This window comes from Triturus cristatus, chromosome 5_1 (assembly GCF_964204655.1).
Source record: "Triturus cristatus chromosome 5_1, aTriCri1.1, whole genome shotgun sequence".
NCBI lineage: Eukaryota > Metazoa > Chordata > Amphibia > Caudata > Salamandridae > Triturus > Triturus cristatus.
Genome location: NC_140587.1, coordinates 994289290 through 994309798, shown reverse-complemented (window position 1 = coordinate 994309798; position 20509 = coordinate 994289290). Strand labels below are relative to the sequence as shown.

Genomic DNA, 20509 nt, shown 5'->3' with positions numbered 1-20509 from the left:
GCCTACTGACCCTTTCTTGCATTCACCAACTCACAAATAAACTCAGGAAGCATATCTAAGATACATTCAAAGAATAAAAGCTGAACAAAAGTTAAAATTCTGGTGCATAAACTTGGTGAACATGTGCTTGCAATGAAAAAAAAAGTACAAATTGACCATCTTAGAACGGTGTTGTACATAGTGTAATAACAAAGTGAAGAACCTACCCACCTTTAAACGTCTGTTGTATTGGTTTTGTTGTAACTTCTCAGAATAAAGTGATCAGTCCTATGGCAGGTAAAAAAACTTTTCCCAATGAGCCAATTCAAGCCTACACAATTGGGCAGAAGCGTTTCCACAATGCAACAATCAGGTTTGCATAATAAATATGTACAAGATTATGGTTGCCAAAGCAATATATGTAATCCCTCCTACATGGGGCTAGTAAGGATTATCACAGTGTGAACCTTCTACTGCAGGGTTTGTCAGAGGGAGTAACCAACACCAACATTCTTGCTGACTATGACAGTCTTTGACATTCCATGTGAAAAAATATCTGCCTAAATGCTTTCACACAGTGCAATAACAATCCACATTTAAATGTCATTGTTGCAAGGATTAATAAAACAATTTAAATTTAACATTTATAAAACTGAGTTCCTTATGGTCAGTGGCAACAGCAGATCCCCCATCCTGGCCTTCTGATTTTTGCCCCTCTCCACTTGCTGACCCCCCCCTCCCACCCTGAGCCCTCTATGCGCAACCTTGGGGTTTAATTTCACCACAATCTCCTAACCTCTAGTCCCTTCACTGGCTACCGGCATCCAAATAAACTGTCTTTAAATATTTGTGCCTAGTACACTCTGCTTTTTGCAGAAATACCACGTACTACCTTCAGACCAAGTTTCCTTATCATAATCCCCTGGTCTCTGTTTTTCTTTTGTCATGCTTAACCCAATACCATAATATTGCTGAATCCATGCGGGCAAGAGGGCCTTTTCCGTGCTAGCAGCCAGCCACTGGATCAGTCTGCCGCCACACCTTTGTGCTCATGATCAGATACTTTCATTCCATAAAACTTTATAAACGTGGCTACTTCCTGTTTAGTTCAGACTCTTTTGCTTTTTCTGGTGAGTGTCTACAGTCTTTCCTTCAGTGGCAATAAACCTTTTTGGTAATTGTGCTCTATAAATCTCAATAGTATTTTAAAATAATAATGTTGTTAACATGCGTTTCATAATATGTCAGATCTACTGCCTTTGTTGTAACTTTCCATGAACTTAAGATCAGACTTAAAACATTTGATATATATTTTCCCAATGAGCCAATCAGAACAATAGCCTTGATCATTGGCTTGTCACCATATTCAATATCATATGCTTTTCCACAATGCAGCAATCAATCATTCAGTAATAAAGTGAAAAATATATAGCAAGTTAAAATACGAAAAAGAGTAGCTCAACCCCCTTCAAAAGGGCTAACATGGATTCTCATAGTGCACATCTTCTAACCCCAGGATTTGTCAGAAGGGTAACCGGCACCAAATCTCATGCCTGCTCTGGTAATCTTTGGGATTCAAAGACCGTTGAGTTAGCATATGCTTTTCAGAATAAATAAGTCAGACATACTGGCTTTGTTGTAACTTTTCATTATAATCAGATCAGACCTGTGGCAGCCTACATAACTTTTCTGAATGAACCAATAATGCCAATAACCTTAATTGTTGATTGGTGACACACGATAATCCTCTTAGGCTTGCTGCATTTAGCATGGGACTTCCAGCAAGATAGTCATGAGGCATACTGTCATAGGTATAGAAATATGTGCAGAATTGCGCTTGTCAAAACAATATACATGATTAACAATGACTGACAAAATCTTCTAACCCCATGGCTTATAAGAGGGGCTAAAACTTTGCCTACTATGGTAATTTGTAAGATTCCATGTAATGAAATACCTCTCTACAGATGTTAGCACAACGTAATAGCAATCCACTCTTAAAGTCCTATTGCCTTCCACATGCACTTTATAAATAAAAATATAAATAGATCAGGCCAACAGCTTTTTTCACACCATATTGTATTAAAAGATCAGCCTTGCTACTTGCCTTGTTACCATCACCAACTCATACCTACTGCATTGAGCAAACTCTTTACCAGAATGCAAATAGAACAATACCAGCACTCTTTTTCCATAAAATCACACACTTTTTGCCTAATCAAAAGTCTGCAGACAAGTTGATCAACATGAGGGCAACACCTAGGCCCCTCTCATTACTGCCTCTTAAAGCTCTTTTTCTGGTGAGCACATAAGGTAATTAGACAACTGAGCTGTCAAGCCAGTCCTAAAAATGTCCCTGCAGCAAATTATTTTAGAAGTGTGTGTCTTCATACTAGGTAAAGGTTAAAAGTGAAGCATCCCTTGAAGATGGCCCTTGGATGTCCTTGCAGATGTGTCCCACTAGAATACAGGCCAAACAGTTGCTTTGTGGTTGTACTCCATTTAAGACAACCATTTGCATGGCTAACAGGTCTAGCTTTCATGTGCCTAATGCATGCCAAACCAGGCATACACATATTCGCATAGGCTGTTTTTGAAATTCACCTCTTTCTCTGCTCACACATAGACACATGAAATTCTGACATTTTTCTGGAAATGTACAGTGTCAGAGGACACTTACTGTTGGTTTCGCTGCAACAAAAATAATACTTTTTGATGGAGACAAATAACAAGACTGCACAGTTGCATGGTGAACTTTATTGATCAGGTGATTCTTACAACATGCTTTCAAGCATCACAGTTTCTTGCCAATTGTTCCAAAGTAATAATTTAAAAGTTTAGAAAATATCTAAGGGGGGTGTGTCCAAGATGGCAGATGTATGAGACGCGATTCTTGGTCTCTCCATCCCTCTGCCACTATTACACCAATTAGCTGCCCTCTAAACTCTTAGTGTGGGACCCCTTCGGGCTCTGCTGCCAGCGTAAGGATCGGGGCATGCGTTGAGCCCAAAACGAAGGCTTGTCGCTCCCTATATCCCTGTGGGTGCTGCAGAAGGCGAGTGGAGCTCACGACCGCTGCCCTGTGAGGCGGTCGGTGGAGAAGATGCAGGCCCGCACTGAGGCCCTCGTCCGACCTGCGGCTGCTCCCTGGGGGTGGTTGTGCCATGTTGGGCCACACCCGACCACAGAAGCGGCGGATGTAAAGGTGCTCACTTAGCCTCAGTGTGGAGACCCTCTTTGTGGGAAGTCGGTGACCAGCAGGAGGCCCCGATGGAGCGTACCAACCTCTGGGCCCACCCCAGACCAGGAGGTGAGGGCGGCTGGGAATTCCCCTTCCCCAATGTGCCTGATACTGTGAGTAGCACGGCGAGAGGGGGGAGATGCCAGTAGGGCGTTTGGATGGCCAGCAGAGGCCCTGGAGGAGCGGAGTAGTGGAGACTAGGCCGCAGAGCACTGCAATGGTGGGGAGCACTGAGGAAGATTCTGCTCCCCTGATCCCTGCACATGATCACCCCCTGTAAGGCTCGGGGCGTGGCCAGAGGCCAGGACTGGATGCGGCCTGCTAGGCCCTGTCCTGAAGGATGGCACTCAGGCCATGAGGCAAGGAGTCCGGGCACCTTAAGGGAGGAGGGGGCAGCTTGTGTGTCCTCTACCCCCAATGCACTAACATTGCTGCCAACCCCCGACATGGGGGAGAAGCTCCGAGTGGTGAGTGGGCCTTGCCGCAGGCACAGCGGATAACACCTGAAATGGTGAAGAGCCAGCAACTCTGCCCTTCCCCTGCTGTCATGCCTAGCAAGTCTTGGGGCCCAGCAAAGACTTGGCTTTTCATTACTGCTCCACACTGGGCCTTGCCCCCAGTCGGCCACACAGTCTGAAGCTAAGGGGGGGCATGCGAAGTGACTGCTCGTGTCTCTGTGGCCTCGGGGTCTCCTTTGCTGGCCCAGAGAGGGGGGTCTTAAGCTCTGGTGCCCTAGCTTGGCCTCTGCCCAGACTCCTGACAAAGAGAGACACCTGTGCTGGCTCGTCGACGTTGACGGTCTTGATCCCTCTATCACTTTGGACCTACTAACCGGCTGCTCCCGCAAGCCCATGCCATGTCCGTGAACAGGGCTATAAAGGATCACTCCCTTAAAGACATGTTTGTGAAATAAATTGCCTGGGAACACTAGAGAGCACCGGGTGGACCCTGACGATGGAGAAGGTGCTGTCACCAAGTCCTTCTTAAAATCCCCTCTACATCTCTCAGGGGAGATCTACAGACCATGAAGGTGGAGCTCTTTGTGGACCTCCGGGAGGTTTGCTGTGACCTGGAAGAGATGGGGGTTTGAGTGGCTGCTATGGAGGAGCGAGAAACTGGATGAGAGGAGTAAATAGAGTGGCCTACAGCATGAAGTCCTGCTGGTTCACAATGAAGATTTGAAAAATAGTTCCCGCAGGAACAACGTACGCCTCCAGGGGATGCCGACACATGTCAAGGGTGCGAACCTTAGGGAATACGCCATGGCCCTCTTCCAGCACATCCTAGACAGTTCGGAGTAGATGAAATTGCAACTTGAACTAGTAGACAGGGTGGGACCCCCCCAGACTCCAAAAAAACCCGCCTGCAGACATCCTGGTCTGCATCCATGACTTTCAAATAAAAGAGGACATTCTGCGTAAAGCCCAAGATTCGCACCCAATCCAATTCAGGGGCCACTCCCCAGTTTTGTACCACGACCTCTAGCGGATCACCCTGCAAAAGCGAAGAGAATTCTGCCCAGTCACTGAACATTTGTGGAAAGCAGGTATAACATATTCTTGGGGACACCCCTTCTGGATCACCTTTTGCCGCGATGGAACGGTACACCAACTGAGATCCCTCAAAGAGGCCTGTTCCATACTTAATAATGATGAGCCCTCGGAGATGCAGTGAAAAGCCCTCTCCCCCAACCGCAGGATGCAGAAGAGGTCGGGTGGCGACGTGCCAAGGTAGCCCCCATTAAAGCGAAGCCGGACTCGACACCATGGCCAAAGAGCGACATCCGTACTCCAGACTCCCTCTGGGGAATCCACCCTCTCAGAAGCCCCATGAAGGAAAAAAATGACCATCTGGACTCGCCTGCAGCCGCCAGGTTGGAGGGATATTAAGAGGCGGGCTTGGGAGGCTGAGGTGCCACGGGATTGCCTTTCTTGATGCCCGGTTTCACCCAGGGCTGTACACCATCAGGGGTCTCCTTGGCGACTGTGGGGTCCACGTCTGGAAGACGCCCCACAACAGTTGTACCACACTGACAAACTTTTGTCATTATATGTTTTACCCAATGTTATTATTTCGCACTTCCCTGGGGACTTTCCTATGTACTTTTCTTTTCACTCCTCTGCACCAACCACTTTGGCTATGCTCCTTCAACTGCGTCCTAGTTGAGCTCCATGTCTTGCGCCCCCTGTCCCGCCTGTAGGACCCCTAGGTGGGGGACACTCTCTAGCTCCACAGATCCCCATCCCATGACCCGTGAACTGCCCAGTGAAGCGCACAACAGGGTATTCTACCTTTACTATGCGGTCATTACTTCGTATTACCATTACTACGCATATTTCAGTTCGCAGATACCATTACTTAGCATGCATTTACTTAGCATGCATTTACTACGCATGTTCCATTACTTAGCATATATTTACTATACATAATGGAGTTACTATGCAAAATAAAGTTTTGGGGTGAAGAGGTATTTTTAGGGGTCAGGGTGGGTTAGGGTTTTACGGTGTAGGGGGTATTTTTAGGGTTCAGGGTGCATTTAAGGTTTTGGGGTGCTGGGGTATTTTTGTGGTTCAGGGTGCATTTGGGTTTTGGGGTACAGGGGTATTTTGAGGGTTCAGGGTGCGTTTAATGTTTTGGGTTGCTGGGGTATTTTTGGGGTTCAGGGTGCATTTAGGTTTTGGGGTACAGGGGTATTTTTAGGGTTCAGGGAGCATTTAAGTTTTGGGGTGCTGGGGTATTTTGTGGGTTCAGGGTGCATTTAGGTTTTGGGGTGCTGGGATAATTTTAGGGGTCAGGGTTGGTTAGGGTTTTGGGGTGCATGGGGTATTTTGAGGGTTCAGGGCGTGTTTAAGGTTTTGGGATGCTGGGGTATTTTTGGGCTTCAGGGTGCGTTTAGGTTTTGGGGTGTAGGGGGTAATTTTAGAGTTCAGGGTGTGTTTAGGTTTTGGGGTACTGGGATATTTTAAGGGGTCAGGGTGAGATAGGGTTTTGGGGTGTAGGGGGTATTTTTAGGGTTCAGGGTGCATGCCAGGGGATAGGTTACTATTACGATTCATTTTTTGTTTTAAAGTACCATAGCACATTGTAACGGTATGTGTAATAATTAACTGCGAAGTAAAAGCATTTTTAATGTATTTGTATATATTTGCGAAGTAAAAGCATGCGCACTAAAATCATGCTTAGTAAAGGTATTTGCGAAGTAAAAACTTTGAAGTAAATACCTGCTGAGTAACGGTATGCTAAGTAACATCATATATTCGCACAGCAGTGCTGTCTCTCCTGGAACACTCCAGCGGGGATACATGCCTATTCATATGCAATTGCGCTAGTTTCCCCGGTAGTATTGGTCCTCCGGCCCTGTGAAAAAGAATGGGGTAGCTATTTTTCTTGCTCAGAAATTCAATGGCAAGCTAATATCCACGAAGTGGTACTGCAGGGACATCACTGTCATTATTGCGACTCCTGTCGCTGCCCCTGTGGTAAGGAAAACCTCCCTCATATCTGCTGACATTAGTGACCCTTATGAACTTCTTTCCTTTCCTTTGTTAACAACGGAGGAGGTCATTAATCTTTTGCTGTCTACCAAATCTGGGTCCCCTCTAGATCCCTGTCCCCGAAAAAATGTTCATCTTTTGCCAGAGGTTTTTGCTTCTCACCTGACCCCAATTTTTAATCAGATGATTATGTCCAGGATTTTTCCGGCGAACTGGAAATTGGCATCTTTTCTCCCCCTTCTAAAAAAAGTGAATCTGGATGGAGCAGATCCTAATTATTACCAACCAATTTCCAGACTGCCCCTGCCTGCAAAAATGGTGGAGAAAGCCATGAATATTGTTATTTCTGATTACCTGGAAAAGCATGTCTGTCTAGATACTTCCCAGTTTGGCTTTAGGAAGCAACACAGTATTGAACTGGCGCTGATTCCAGCATCTGAAATGATTCGGCAGACTGTTGATGCAGGAGGCAATGCAGCACTTGTGCTGCTTGACCTCTCAGCAGTATTTGAAACGGTAAACCATCAGAAACTTTTGCAAGTCTTGGCGGGGGTTGGTATCAAAGGGAAAGCGCTTGTTTTACTAAAATCATTTTTGTCTGGTCGGGAGCAATTTGTGGCTCTTGCTGATTTCAAATCGCCATACTTCACGTTGGCATGTGGAGTACCATAGGGCTCGTCATTGAGCCCTACCCTTTTTAGCATCTATTTGGCGCCACTGGCTATGCTAATAAGATCTCTGGGTTTCTCTGCTATCTCGTACGCAGATAACACGCAGATTGTGGTCTCAGTGTCAGGTTCTGCAGACGATACAGCGGCACAGTTCCATACCTGTCTCCGTCAGGTGGGGGAATGGATGTCCTCGAATTGTTTGAAGTTGAACGCTAGTAAGACTGAAGTCTTACTTTTTGGCAACCACACCAACTTTTGGACCCCTGTTCTGTGGCCCACAGAATTAGGGTCGCTTCCCAATCCAAAAAATAAGGTCAAAGACTTGGGGGTCACGTTTGACTCAACGCTCTCCTTTGAGGGCCACGTTAATCAGGTGACATCTGCCTCCTTCTACACCTTAAAAATACTGAGAAAGATTCTTCCATTCATCCCAGTTGAGTTGAGGAAATTAGTGGTTTCGGCTCTTGTATTATTTAGAGCCGATTACTGTAATGGTCTCTTCATGAACCTTCGTAAAACATGCCTCAATAAGTTGCAGATAGTGCAAAATGCTGCAGCGCGCTTATTGTTGAATATCCCGAAACATAAATCGGCCTCCACAGCGCTCAAATTGCTTCACTGGTTGCCAGTGGAAAGGCGGATTGAGTTTAAGGCTCTCTGCATTGTGTTCAAAGCCACACATGATAAAGGGCCAGCATTCTTCAAACAGAATCTGTTGCCTTATGTTCCTGCCCGCCAGCTTCGCTCAGCACGCTCTCACAACCTGGTAGTTTCCAGGTTTAAAAATGCGCCTGGGGTGGCAGGAGCTTTCTGGTAGGCACGACCAAACTTTTGAATTCTCTTCCGGTGCGGCTTAAGGAAGAAACTCACCTGTTGCCATTCAGGAAGGCATTAAAGACGTGGCTTTTCAATCTTTGAGGCTGCTTTGTATTGGTCCGGTATGTCTTGTGCTGAGCAAGCGCCATGATACCCTTGGGTGAATGATTGCACTAGATAAATTTCCATTTCATTTAATTTCATTTCAAAATTTCCATTTCATTCATTTCATTTCATGTAAGCAGATGATATCTTATATTTGATGAATTTGATGACCGATCTGTCATCCTTGCTCGATGAGATGTGGACGTTTAGTGAGGTGTCGGGGTTCACAGTCAATCTCCAAAAATCCCAGATCCTTAACGTCTCAGTCGCCTCACCACATGTGAACGTGCTGCAGGCATGGTTTTGATTTGAGGGGGAGGAGGAGACCATACCACACCCGGGCATTCAGCTAGCTCCTACGCTGGCAAGGATGTTGGCAGCTATCTATGGACCCCGACTGGATCAGACCAACAAGACACTTTCCTTGTGGAGCCGGCTGGGGTTGTCTTGGACTGAGGTCATTGCAGCAGTTAAAATGACAGTACTACCACGCAGTCTTTTTATTTTTCAGACAATACCACTGACTCCTTTGCCCTCTATCTTATGCAATCTGCAAATTGCTATCAACCGCTTTATCTGAAATGGCAAGAAACCATGTCTCTGTCAACAACAAATTACTCAACCAAGAGCAGATGGAGGCCTGGGGGCTCTCTTTGCTCCTACGGTACTTCCATGCTTCACAACGGCGCTTTATTGTCGAGTGGAACCACCCACTCTCTGAGAAGCACTGCTACTTTATGCACCGGATGATGTCTGGTGCCAATAAATGGTGTGAGGTCTGGTTGCCCTTGAAGCATAGAGCCTGGGGGTTGTATTCCTCCCCAGAAATGCCATGACCCTGAAAATATGGAATGCTCTTGCCCTTAAGCAGGGGCTGACGATATTTCCCTCCACAATGACACCAATTATTGATGATCTCGATTTCCCCCTGGGGATTAATTCTGAGGTCTTCAATCGCTGGCACGAACGGGGCTATCAGCGCGTAGGCTTGCTTTTCAACTCCTTGGGATTCTCCCTTTTCCTCAGCTGCAACAGGACTACTTGCTTCTGTCATCAGATGTGTTCCAATATGCTCAGCTAAGACAGTGGGTGACCACCCCGAGCTGTAAGCCTGGGTCCTCCTGCCCCCTCACCCACTCTGAGAAATACTTTGTGTGTAAACATGGGGATAAGCATCTCATTTCTGAACTCTATGCTCTACTCTCTGAAGGGAGCTGTGCTCCCAAGACCAAGTGCCAAATAGGCTAGGAAGATGAACTAGGGTGCCCCCTCTCCAACCAGGAATGCAATTACATTTACTATAGGGTACATCACACAGCAGATGACATGTCCTGCACAGAGTCTGCCTATAAAATTGCCTCCTTCTGGTATCTTACCCCTGCACACATACCTAGGTAAAATCAGGGGTGGTCTGAAAAATGCTGGCAGGGCTGTGGCCAAACGGGCTTCCTCTTTCCCCTATTGTGGCATTGTCCTAAACTGGCCAGGTTCTGGACCAGGTCCTAGCGTTTGACCCGACTATACCCGCTTCCCCACATATACGATCTTAGGGTTACCCGAACCCCTGACCTTTCGCCTGAAGTCGGTTCGGGCAGGCAAATGGCGTTAGTATTAAGTGCTGCACATCAAGTACTCATGCGCTGGGGGACAGAGGAGGTCCCTGATTGCATAGCCTGGCTGCACACATTATGGGTGACCCTGGCGATGTAACGTATGTCAGTGATAGTTGAAAATAGGGTGACTGTGTATCCAGAACTGTGGGCCCCTTTTATCCGGATCTTATCGATTGAGTTCCGAGAGGTGACCTGCCTGAAATACCTGCAGATGTTGCGCTTGCTCCCCCGAGATGACAGTGAGGACACCTTGACCCTATCATGGTGCCGGGCGTCGCTCCCAAACCTCATTAAATGTTTGTTGGCTGGGCGTGAGACAATGGGTATAATGGTGCAGAGGAGTTGGGGATGAGGTGTGGGGGTGGTTGCATGGGGTTTCTTTTTTCTTTTCCCTTTCTTGTCTCTCCTCTTTAAAAGTTCACTGAGTCTGTTGATCACTGCCAGCCTCTGGGTTGTAGGCTCAGAGCTGTGTATTATTCTCCATAACTTGATATCGCTGCCCGGTCACTGAATCCAGTGGCACTGTGGTTGTAGGCAGAAAGCTGTGTCAAAGAGATGCAGACCTTAATAAATAAAATTGTTCCATAAAAATAATTAAAGCTCATCTTGGGGTTCTATATGGAAAAGGAGGGTCTGTTACTTCATAGCACAGCAGTACCAATTCCCCCCTGCATACTAGTAGTAAAAGGGGGTGTTACAATCCAAAAGAATGTCAAAGATAGCCATGAAGTAGGTTATAGGTAAGAGGTTTATTAAGCTTAGTTACAGGATGGTAAGTAGGATAAAAGGTTCAGCCCCACAAGGAGCAGCATCCTTGCTACTCAGCCCACACACTACAGCTGTCTCTCTGTTAACCACACCAGGCACTCCAAAATTCTACTACCTCATCAAGCATTCCAACATTCCACACACATCAGATTCACACTGTCTGAGAAGCAGGGAAGAGGTGACTAAGGGAAAAGATGCAAAGCAACAATACAAGTTACAACAGGGGGGGTTACACCTTGCAGAAACTCGAGGGGGTCCATCGCCCATTTGGCTTTTAGTGTGTCATCATTGTATTCCTTGTTGTGATCCCCACTCCATCCCTGGCCCATTTCTGCAATTATGTCAGAGTATCACCCTCGCATTAGCTCATTTTTGTAGTTCCCTCATCCACACATCAATAGAGAATGCCTGAATTCCCATCCAGGACCTACCTTCCTGCTGGTTGGCCAGCAGCCATGCCACACCAGTAAACCTGTTTTCCATCTATGTTGGACTTGGCTCTTTCTGCAGGATCATCCCCAAACATTTTGCCTTCACCCCTCCTGTTTCTGAATTTCATTTTTGTTGGCATTAGGACTCTGTGGACCAATGCCAGCCAATGCTAAAGTGCTTTCACTCACTCTGCTACATTTGGTAAAATTGCACCTAATTGGCATATTTATTATACTTATAAGTCTCTAATAAAGTTGGACAGCACACACACAGCGCCTGTAAAATAAATGCAACTAGTGGACCTACAGCACTTATTGTGCTACCCACTTAATTAGCAATTTTAAAATGTGTCTCAAGTCTGTCATTATAGTCTTTGCGATGTGCCAAATCAACCTGGCAAATAACCTTTTGGCAGGCCTAAACCTCCCATTTTAATACTTATGGAGCAGACACTAAAGAACCCATAGGGCAGGGTGCATTGAAATTAAAAAGTTGGACATGTGTTTTTAAGTTTTACGTGTCCTGGTGGTGAAAAACTCCTAAAATTGTTTTTCACTACTTTGAGGCCACCTCTACCATAGGATAACACTGGGTTACCTTATTACATTTAAGAAGTGCTAACTTTTGTCTTGGAACAGGATGCAATGTCAATCTTGTTCTCAAAACAATTTCAATTTAAAACCCTCTTTAGTGGTAAAGTCGGATTTGACATCACAGTTCTGAAAATATTTGTTGCCTGCAGTCTGTGTCCCAGATCACATGACTGCGATAGCATAGCAGTTGGCCCTAGTGCATTCCTTCCAGAAAGTGAGAGTAAGGAGGAATAGGTGTTGCCAGGATGTGTGGCGTGGAGCTGTTCAATACACCACTTACATTTCAAAGGAGCTGCCTACAGCACACTCACAAAGAACTTCACACCCGTCTTTTGTCATCCTAGAACTCTTGGACCCCGAGCAGGAGAAGGGGGGAATTTCTAAAAAACAGATGTAGAAGGGCCTGGAATTTTCTCCCACTTCAAAAGGTATTTATTTATAGGACCCTCATACTAACTCTTCAGTTCCCTCTTGGACCTCCAGAGGACCCTCAGAAGGACTGCTTTGTTCTTCAGAGAACTGCCCTGCTGCTACCAGAGGACTGCCTTGCTGCTTGAAGCCTGCCTTGTACATTAAGAGTATTAAGAAACAAGAGCAAAACCTGTAACCCCAGTTGAAACCTGGGTGAGCACAATATCATGCAACAATGTCTCAATTGTAGTCAATAAAAAAGTACAAATTTATAGCAGTAAAATAATTACACAAAGAACACTTAATCAATTTTTTTTAAATTCAAGGATTTGTATTTAAAAAAATAAAGTTTTGACTGTGTACTTTACGAAGAAATTTGATTGGGGCATCAATAACGTTTTTTAGGTTGTGTTTAAAGTGCAATGTGAACACATTGTGCTTGTGAAAAGGGGTGTTTAAACGGCGCAAGTGAAACACGTAAAGAAACTCTTGTCCTGGGGATGACCTCAAGTTGGTTTGGACAGTGTGGAATATCTGGGGAATGTGATCACTGGAGGTGGGATTATGCCTAGATCAGGATTCCTTGAGGCCATAGAAAAGGGCCCACACAGAGTAATCGTGAACAGTTATTTGCATTTATGGGAATGTGCGAATTCTATATGAAATTTATGAAGAGTTTTGCCACTCTTACTGAACCTATGTAGAGGTTACTGTAAAAGAATGTTCAGTTTGTTTGGACATATGAATAGGAACATGCTTTTTCCTCTACCAAAGCTTTGCTTATTTGTGCTCCATTAATGAATCCTCACATTCCAATGAACAAATTTTGCATCACAGTGGATGCCAGTAATGTGGATCTTGGAGCCACTTTGTCACAAGAAGTGAAAGGCAATGATCGTACCATTGCTTTTGCAAAGTGCATATTATAACCCCATGAGTGTCAATACTCGACCATTGAGAAATACATGTTTGCTTGTACTTGGGTGGTTGAACAATTCAAGCCTCATGTATGGGGGCTACATTTCTTCTACGTAAAGACCATAAAATTATTTATAGTATTTATTTTGAGTGGTTGTAATATCAGTTCTATTAACTCTACTTCATATCTAACCAGTGGAAAGAACAGGGCGTCAAATTGTCTGCCCTTCCTTGGCTGAAACGATTTGAACACTCAAGAAGAAGAACATGAGGAATGTTTAGTTGCTGGTGTGTATTTATTTGGTGACAAGCATGTTTGTAAGCAAGTATGGAGAAGAGAACTTGCCAATGATGATGAGTTGAACAACCTGATAGAATGTATAGGAGTTGGTCTCGAGAAAATTCAAATGTACTGTAGGTGCAAAGTAAACTTTCTTTGGAAAATTGTTTATTATTTTGCAATAAGTTGATTTCACCTTGTAAGATCAGAATGAAGCTGCCAGAAATCTGTCATGAAGGACATTCCGGCATGACTTCTAGAACAAAGAGATTTAGAGAAATGCACTAGTGGCCTGCTGTGGACAGGAATGTTAGAGTTTGGAGTTAGAAATGTATTGCAACGTGTAATGTGGCTTAACACTGCCTTGTAAATTAGGCCCCCTTTCACGCTGTACTTAGCTTGAAAGGGGAGGGCAATGGGTGTTACGGTGGGCGTTCCACCGCAACAGCCATTGATTTTGATGCTGCCCCCTATTTACAAGGGCAGCGTAAATAGGAGGCAGCACCAAAATTAAGACTAGTGAAAACCTGGTTTTAAACAGGCAAAACGAGGAGAAATGCTTTATTTCTTCTTGTTTTTGCTGTTTCAATGTTTTCTGTATTGTGCAGCGCACATAGAAACAACAAAAGGCCATTGATTGTTTATGTGCAGGAAAGATTCCCTTCCTTCACATAAACAATCTTTAACTTCTATGTGTGCTGCATTAAGCATTAAGACAAAACGCTATTTAAAGATTGTTTATGTACAGGAAGGGACTCCTTCTTGCACATAAACAATGTTCCCCTCAATGCACTATGGTGCATAGGTGCCTGCATTGGCTCTAGGCTGCTAAATGAAGTGCCAACGCAGTGGGAAACACAGGACTGCACCATATTGTTGTTAATATGTTGCAGCCCTGTGTTTCAGAAGTGGCGGAGTGTAGCATGAAGCCAAGGAGGCTAATGCCACAATGCGCCACTTCATTATTAAATATGCCCCTTAGGCTTTTTTGGGGTGGAGGAGAAGGTGGTCATAGAAAGAGGCGTACATGCCTCTTATGCAGTTCTGGACTGAAACCCCACCCCTCCAAGCCATCACCCCACCCCCTCATGCAGTGAAACATGTTTTGAAGTTGACAGGGCTGCTATGAACTTTCCTGACCTCAATTGTTTGGCATGATCTCCTAGTGAATCAATGAATGATTGTCTCATGGAATATACAGATTGTTGTTAATGTTTTAAGTGCTGCTGGATGCTGCACTAATGGCTACACCACACTGGCTTCATAACCCTGTGCATGACGATATTAATATTTCTCACATGAATGGTAGTTCTTGCATTACACTTAGTGGGACGAAAAGGCATGTGGTATATTCTCAAGAACGTGTGATAACCATCACAAAAGTTACTTAACGCAATCCTACAACATCGCAGTCGATCACGGGAATTTTACGCCGTGTTAACCAGGTATTCACAACACGGCGGTACCATCCGATAGTGACCAGATAACGCGTCAACTGACCGCGATAAAATCAACGCCACGCCACAAAAAGGCGAACGCAAAAAAAGCTGCCATGAGGCCTATCGCAATACAAAAATCAGCAAAAAACAGCTACAGGCCTGCAATTCACACGTGTCAGGTGGGAACAAACAACATAAAAGTAGAAAAAAAATGACAAACAAATGCCAAAAAACAGTTCGCACAATGGATGTTGCCGGAGCAAGTACGGAGGAGAACCAGAACCCCACAAGCCCCCCGGAGGACCTGCCTGGGACCTCGGGGTCAGGGAAGGGCAAGGAGAAGAAGAGTAGGAAGAAGCGCTTCAGTCAGCAGGAAAACAGGATCCTGTTAACGGAGGTGGTCGAACACCATCAACTACTGTTCATCACCTCCACTGTTTAATTGGCAACTAAAAATGGCCATTGTGGACAAGGCAAATGCACTGGGAGTGCTGAAGAGGACAATGGATGAAGTCAAGAGGCGCTGGAGTCCTGCGCCACATGAGGAGCTGGAGGAAATGGTGTCCACAGTCATCAGTGGGGAGACGGTGGCTGGAGTCGGGGGACCTGACAGTGCTCAACAGGACTGGACACAACAGCACCAGGGTGAGTGAGGACCAGGGACTGGGGGGACGAGGGGAGATGGGCACAATGGCACACATGCACAAGTAAGCACAGCACATCTGCAGACAAACCATGCCCCAGACCCCAACTCCCACCAAGAGAACAATGTACCCAAGTATGCTACATGTCAGCACTGTACAAGCACAGAAGTCAAAGGCACACCACATGAAAGGGATAAGGGGCAGCAAAACAGAGCAGCAGGGGCCACCCCCCCCATGCAGCACACACACATAACATGCAGAGCACATCAACACTGACAACAAAGTGGCACAAACCCCAACACGTCCTCACCAGAACACGGACATAACTGGTGCCAACTGGGTGTAGACACTGGCCAATCACAAGTGGCATTGCAGGGAAATCTGAGTTTATATTGTACAAGTACAAACACACATCTGTGATGTTGTCGAAATGTCCACTGTTCCGCAGCAAATGGGCAGCCCTTCTGAAACAGCCACGATGTACACAGTCATGCAGTCTGTATGTAAACATGTACAATGCGCCAACACACGTGAACACATTGTTTAACTGTATCTCCCCTTCGCATTGCAGAGGGACAATCAACACCTCCTGCAGAGCAGCCCGAACCTCTCTTCTCTGTTGACGAAGAGGACCACCACAGCTTTGACTCCAACGCCCTCCAAGAGTTCATTAACAGTCTCCGCAGCCCACCTCCAGGAGCAGGGCAGCCCAGCCCAGCTGCAATGGGGACACAACACCCCCTGCACAGACCACACAGCGGGCAGCACCCACCACCACGGCTGCCTCCCAGGACCCCCACGAAGAACACATGGCCTTCCAACGCTGTGTGTTGGGATGCCAGGAGCAGCTGGTTGAACAGGTGCGGGTGGGCTTCGACCGCATGGCAGACAAACTAGATGCCATACGTGGGTGTCTAAGTCCCATCAGGGACCACTCACAGTCCCTAACGGACACCCATAGTCCGCTCCATGCCCTCCAATGAACTATGGCTGACATTGCCAGAGTTCAGACTGTGCGACAAGAACGACTGTCTAGTCAGGGTGGCTCCAGCGAGCTTTCTCGGGAAGTTGGGACTCATGCGGAGGCTCATGGAGAACATGGAGCAAGCCAATGCGGAAAGAGTGGCTGCCACAGCTGCACACCAGCAAGAGGTAGCTGGGTTCCACAATGACCTCAAGACCATCATCATGGCATTGCTGCCACAAAGCCTGGTGCCGATGCATGCTGCTGCTACCACTTCGTCCACATCTCCACCCCCTGAAGTGTCAGTGCCACACAGTGCAGCAGACATTCCACCTCCGGCCCCTGAGGTGTCAGTGCCACACAGTGCTGGAGAAAGGCCAGCACCACCCACACGTGAGGCACATTAAACAGCAGAGGACAAAGATGCGGATGAAACTGCCTTACTGGTACGGAGAAAACTGTAGCATTCATCTCTGCCATATGGCCGGTTTCAGCTTGCTTCTGCCCTCTGCATCATCACCTTCCACTGTCCCCCGATTCACTCTGCGACACTCACCTTGGACCTCGGAATGGACTGCCATATTCTGTTTGATCGCCAATGACACAGCTAACAGACTGCGGACTGAACTCTTCCACTGCCTTTGGACTTGTCAATCCCTGAATAAATCTGGCTGGTCCTCGACGGGCTAACATTTGAAAGTGGGGTTTGCATGGCCCTGTACTGCTCCAGATGCAACACTCCACTGAATGACACAGTTGTGTCGTCTCTATGGTCTTTCAAGTGTGGTAGTGTGGATGAATGTAGGGTCAGTGTATTCCTCTTACGTCCATGTGGCTCATGTCATTGGACTTGGGTCGCAGGGTGACATATTGCCGATTGTCGTCCAGGTGGTGCCGACGCAACAAAAGCGACACACGCATTTGTTACTTCCTTGTCCAGCCCAGTACGGAACCATGCCCAGAGCCCCAGGGTCATTGCTCAAACCCTTGTGCTGGACTGGCAGGTGCCAGGCCAGCCTACTCCGCTTACACTCCGGGGGGGACAACAATGCCACATGTGCTAGGACTCCCCTGTAGTGATCTTCTGCTCACAGGTCTAGTTGTAAGCATGCCACCGCCACTCCCTCATGGCTGGTTTACACCCACACCACATCCATCCAGCACACGCGTCACAGCACATGTGACCCTGCCAGTAAATAGGGCCGGGCGCACGTGCACGACGCCATTTCCAACCTCTCTCGGGGTGTATCCGTGTGGTGGGCATGGGAGCACAGGGACCTGCAACATCACATTCCGCAGGCCCGGAGGTGACATGATGGCCTCCACACCTGGATACCCAATCATAGAGGGTCCAAGACTAGCGGGGCACATACTTGGTAGCACCGGATACTCTGCAGCCGGCACAGGCACACCGCCACAGGACGGTGACTTTCGGTGCACTGAGGTAAGGGCACCTTAAGTGCTAAGCGGGTGTGCAGCCTGCGATGATGCCCCATCCAGGGTCCGGACAGCTCAGGTTTTGTGTGTCCTGCTGGACCGCAGTGTAGGCCTGAGCCATCGAGCAGCACAGGCCTACCACCACGGGGTGTGTCGCCTCATGGGTCACAGAGTTAGTGGCACCTATGAGGCTGAGCGGGTGTGCAGTCTGCGATGATGCCGGGTGCACTGATATGTCCTCTGCCATGCAGTAATCAAGACCCAGCACAAACGTGAGACCTGGTGGCCTGCGGAGCGGGGCTGTATGATGTGGAGGGTGCCATGTCCACGGGCTCCGGGCTTGTGGCTTGCAGCAGCACATTGTGGGCCCTCATTGCTACACGCCGGTGGAGGAAGTTGAGCAGTGAGGCCTGGGTGCGCAGGGGCGGGTATGCACCGCTGGGTGGCAGGAGGGGCTGGGGTGCATCTGCCTGGGTGCGCAGGGGCAGACAGACGATGATGTTGTGTGCAATTGTATGTACTTTGCCATTCAGGTATCTGGTCTCTGTTTCAGATGACTGGTCTGTCTCAGATGTGGGACCTGGTGAACTGCACTACATACCGGCACGTGTTTGGAGACACACCGGTGGCAGCATGTGGGCAGTGTGGCCTGGATGCGTAGTGTCAGCACTTTCTCTCCCTGTCCCTCTCTTTTCTCTATCTCTCTCTCCCCCTCTCTGTCCGTCTATCTCTCTCTCTCCCCCTCTCTGTCCATCTATATCTCTCTGCCCCCTCTGTCCGTCTATCTCTCTCTCCCCCTCTCTGTCTGTCTATGTCTCTCTCCCTCTCTGTGTCCGTCTGTCTCTCTCTCCCCCTCTCTGTCTGTCTATCTCTCTCTCCCCCTCTCTGTCCGTCTATCTCTCTCTCCCTCTTTTCCTCTCTCTCTCCTCTACTCTCTATGTGTCCCTTGATGTGCGCAGGACACACCTTCTCATCATGATTTTTGTCTTGCAGGCTGTGACCTACAGAATGTCCCGACGGGTGCCGCCATGTGTCCTCATTTCTGTTCTGTGTTTATTTTAATAAATTATCATATGTTGCTTCGAAGGTGAATGTGTGATGCTCATTTTTGTGACGACACATGCATGTCACCAGATGTGATTGTGCAACATCATGCGGGTTATTTGGTACATGATTCGGTGTAGTTGATGTGGCATGTCTTTGGCTGTGGGGGGAGTGCTGAGAGGGGGGGTCCTGGGGGTGGTGGCGGTGGGTGTTGTAGCCGTCTTGGGTGTCCGGCACACATGTTCAGTGGCTCCATGGCATCTGCTGTTCTTCAGGTGTGGCTCTGGGATGGGCTCTCTTTTCTGGTGCAGGTTGTAGTCCGACTTTGCACCAGGTCGGAGCAGGTGTTAGTTTCCTGGTGCTAAAGTGCCTTCTCGCCTGTTTTGTGATCTTATCCCAGATCAGGCTGGTCGTTGAGAATGTTGTGGTGTTGTGTTGTCGCTGCTTTTTGCATGGGAATGCCTACTCTGCATCTCATTAGCGATAGTTGCTGGGGTCATCTGTGGCGATGTTTTTTGCGGCTGCTATTGCCGGAAAACTAGTGATATGGGCAGTTAGCACCAGCTTGTGAATGGGGCGGTAAACTTAGCGCGACTTTGGCTGTGCTATAGTGCAGTTAACTCGGCGATATCTCCTTGAGAATATGGCCCATAGCTTTTATGCCAGGAATCAAAGGTGTCACTGACAGGCTACATACTGATTATGAAGCAAATACATTAACCCGTGAAGTTATATCAGTTTCCTTGTCTGTGTGTTCCTTGTGTTAGAAAGTCACTCTATCTGCCTGTTCACCCCCCCCCCCATTTTCTTTGTACTGACTGACACTGGTGGTAGCAGACTTTGACTGCTCCCTGGACTCTGATAGCCAGTCTCAGGGCTAGTGCTATGTTGAAGATAAACACATGCATTGAAGCACACTTATAACTGACATGACCTATCCTATAAGACCCTAGTAGATAATGGGGCATGGAAGTTTAGAGGACAGCAGCCTTTGTTGCACTTGCATGTGTGCACTGCTGTGACCCTGAAATCATTTTAAAAGAAGCCCTGTGTTCCCTGTGTTGCAGCACTGCTTTTTATAGAACAATTCACTACAAACTCAACTGTGGTGGTATGGGCATTTTAAAAGTGATAATCACCCATATATGTAAATTTTGGGTACCCCCCAATGTCTCTCCTAGGTGTTCTAGGGGTGGAGGGGAGGGTCATGAACCTATAAGCAGGGACCCTATAAACTATGTTTTCTAAACCCTGGAGAGTGAGGGCTGCCCATTTTATTTTTCCCTAGTATAGGAAATTCACTACAAAGTTGAATTTGGTGCTGTGGGCACTGTGAGGCAATAAGCAAATTGTTTTTTTGCATATCAGGAAACCACAGGTCTCCCCTGGGTGTTCAAGTGTGGGGACCTGTAATTAAGAGCAGGGGCTTTATGAAAGAGGTTTGAGGTTTTATAAACCCTGGTGAGGAAGAAATTGCACATTTTATTTCCCCCATTGAAGAAACTTTGCCTCATCTGCTAACATGGCAATATTTTATAGATGCATAACTATTGCTATGAAAGTATACAAAATATAATTTAAAGACTTAACAGAATGGTATTGATAAATCTAACAGCTTGCTCTGGTTGAATTTATCCTAACTTATACAGAAAATAAGTTA

General features: G+C 46.9%; 1 protein-coding gene across 1 annotated transcript in view; it reads left to right on the top strand.

Moving 5' to 3' along the window:
• ADCY2 (adenylate cyclase 2) overlaps nucleotides 1-20509 on the top strand; it is a 3557286-nt gene that overhangs the window by 2820915 nt on the left and 715862 nt on the right. The gene's annotated exons all lie outside the window — the stretch shown is intronic.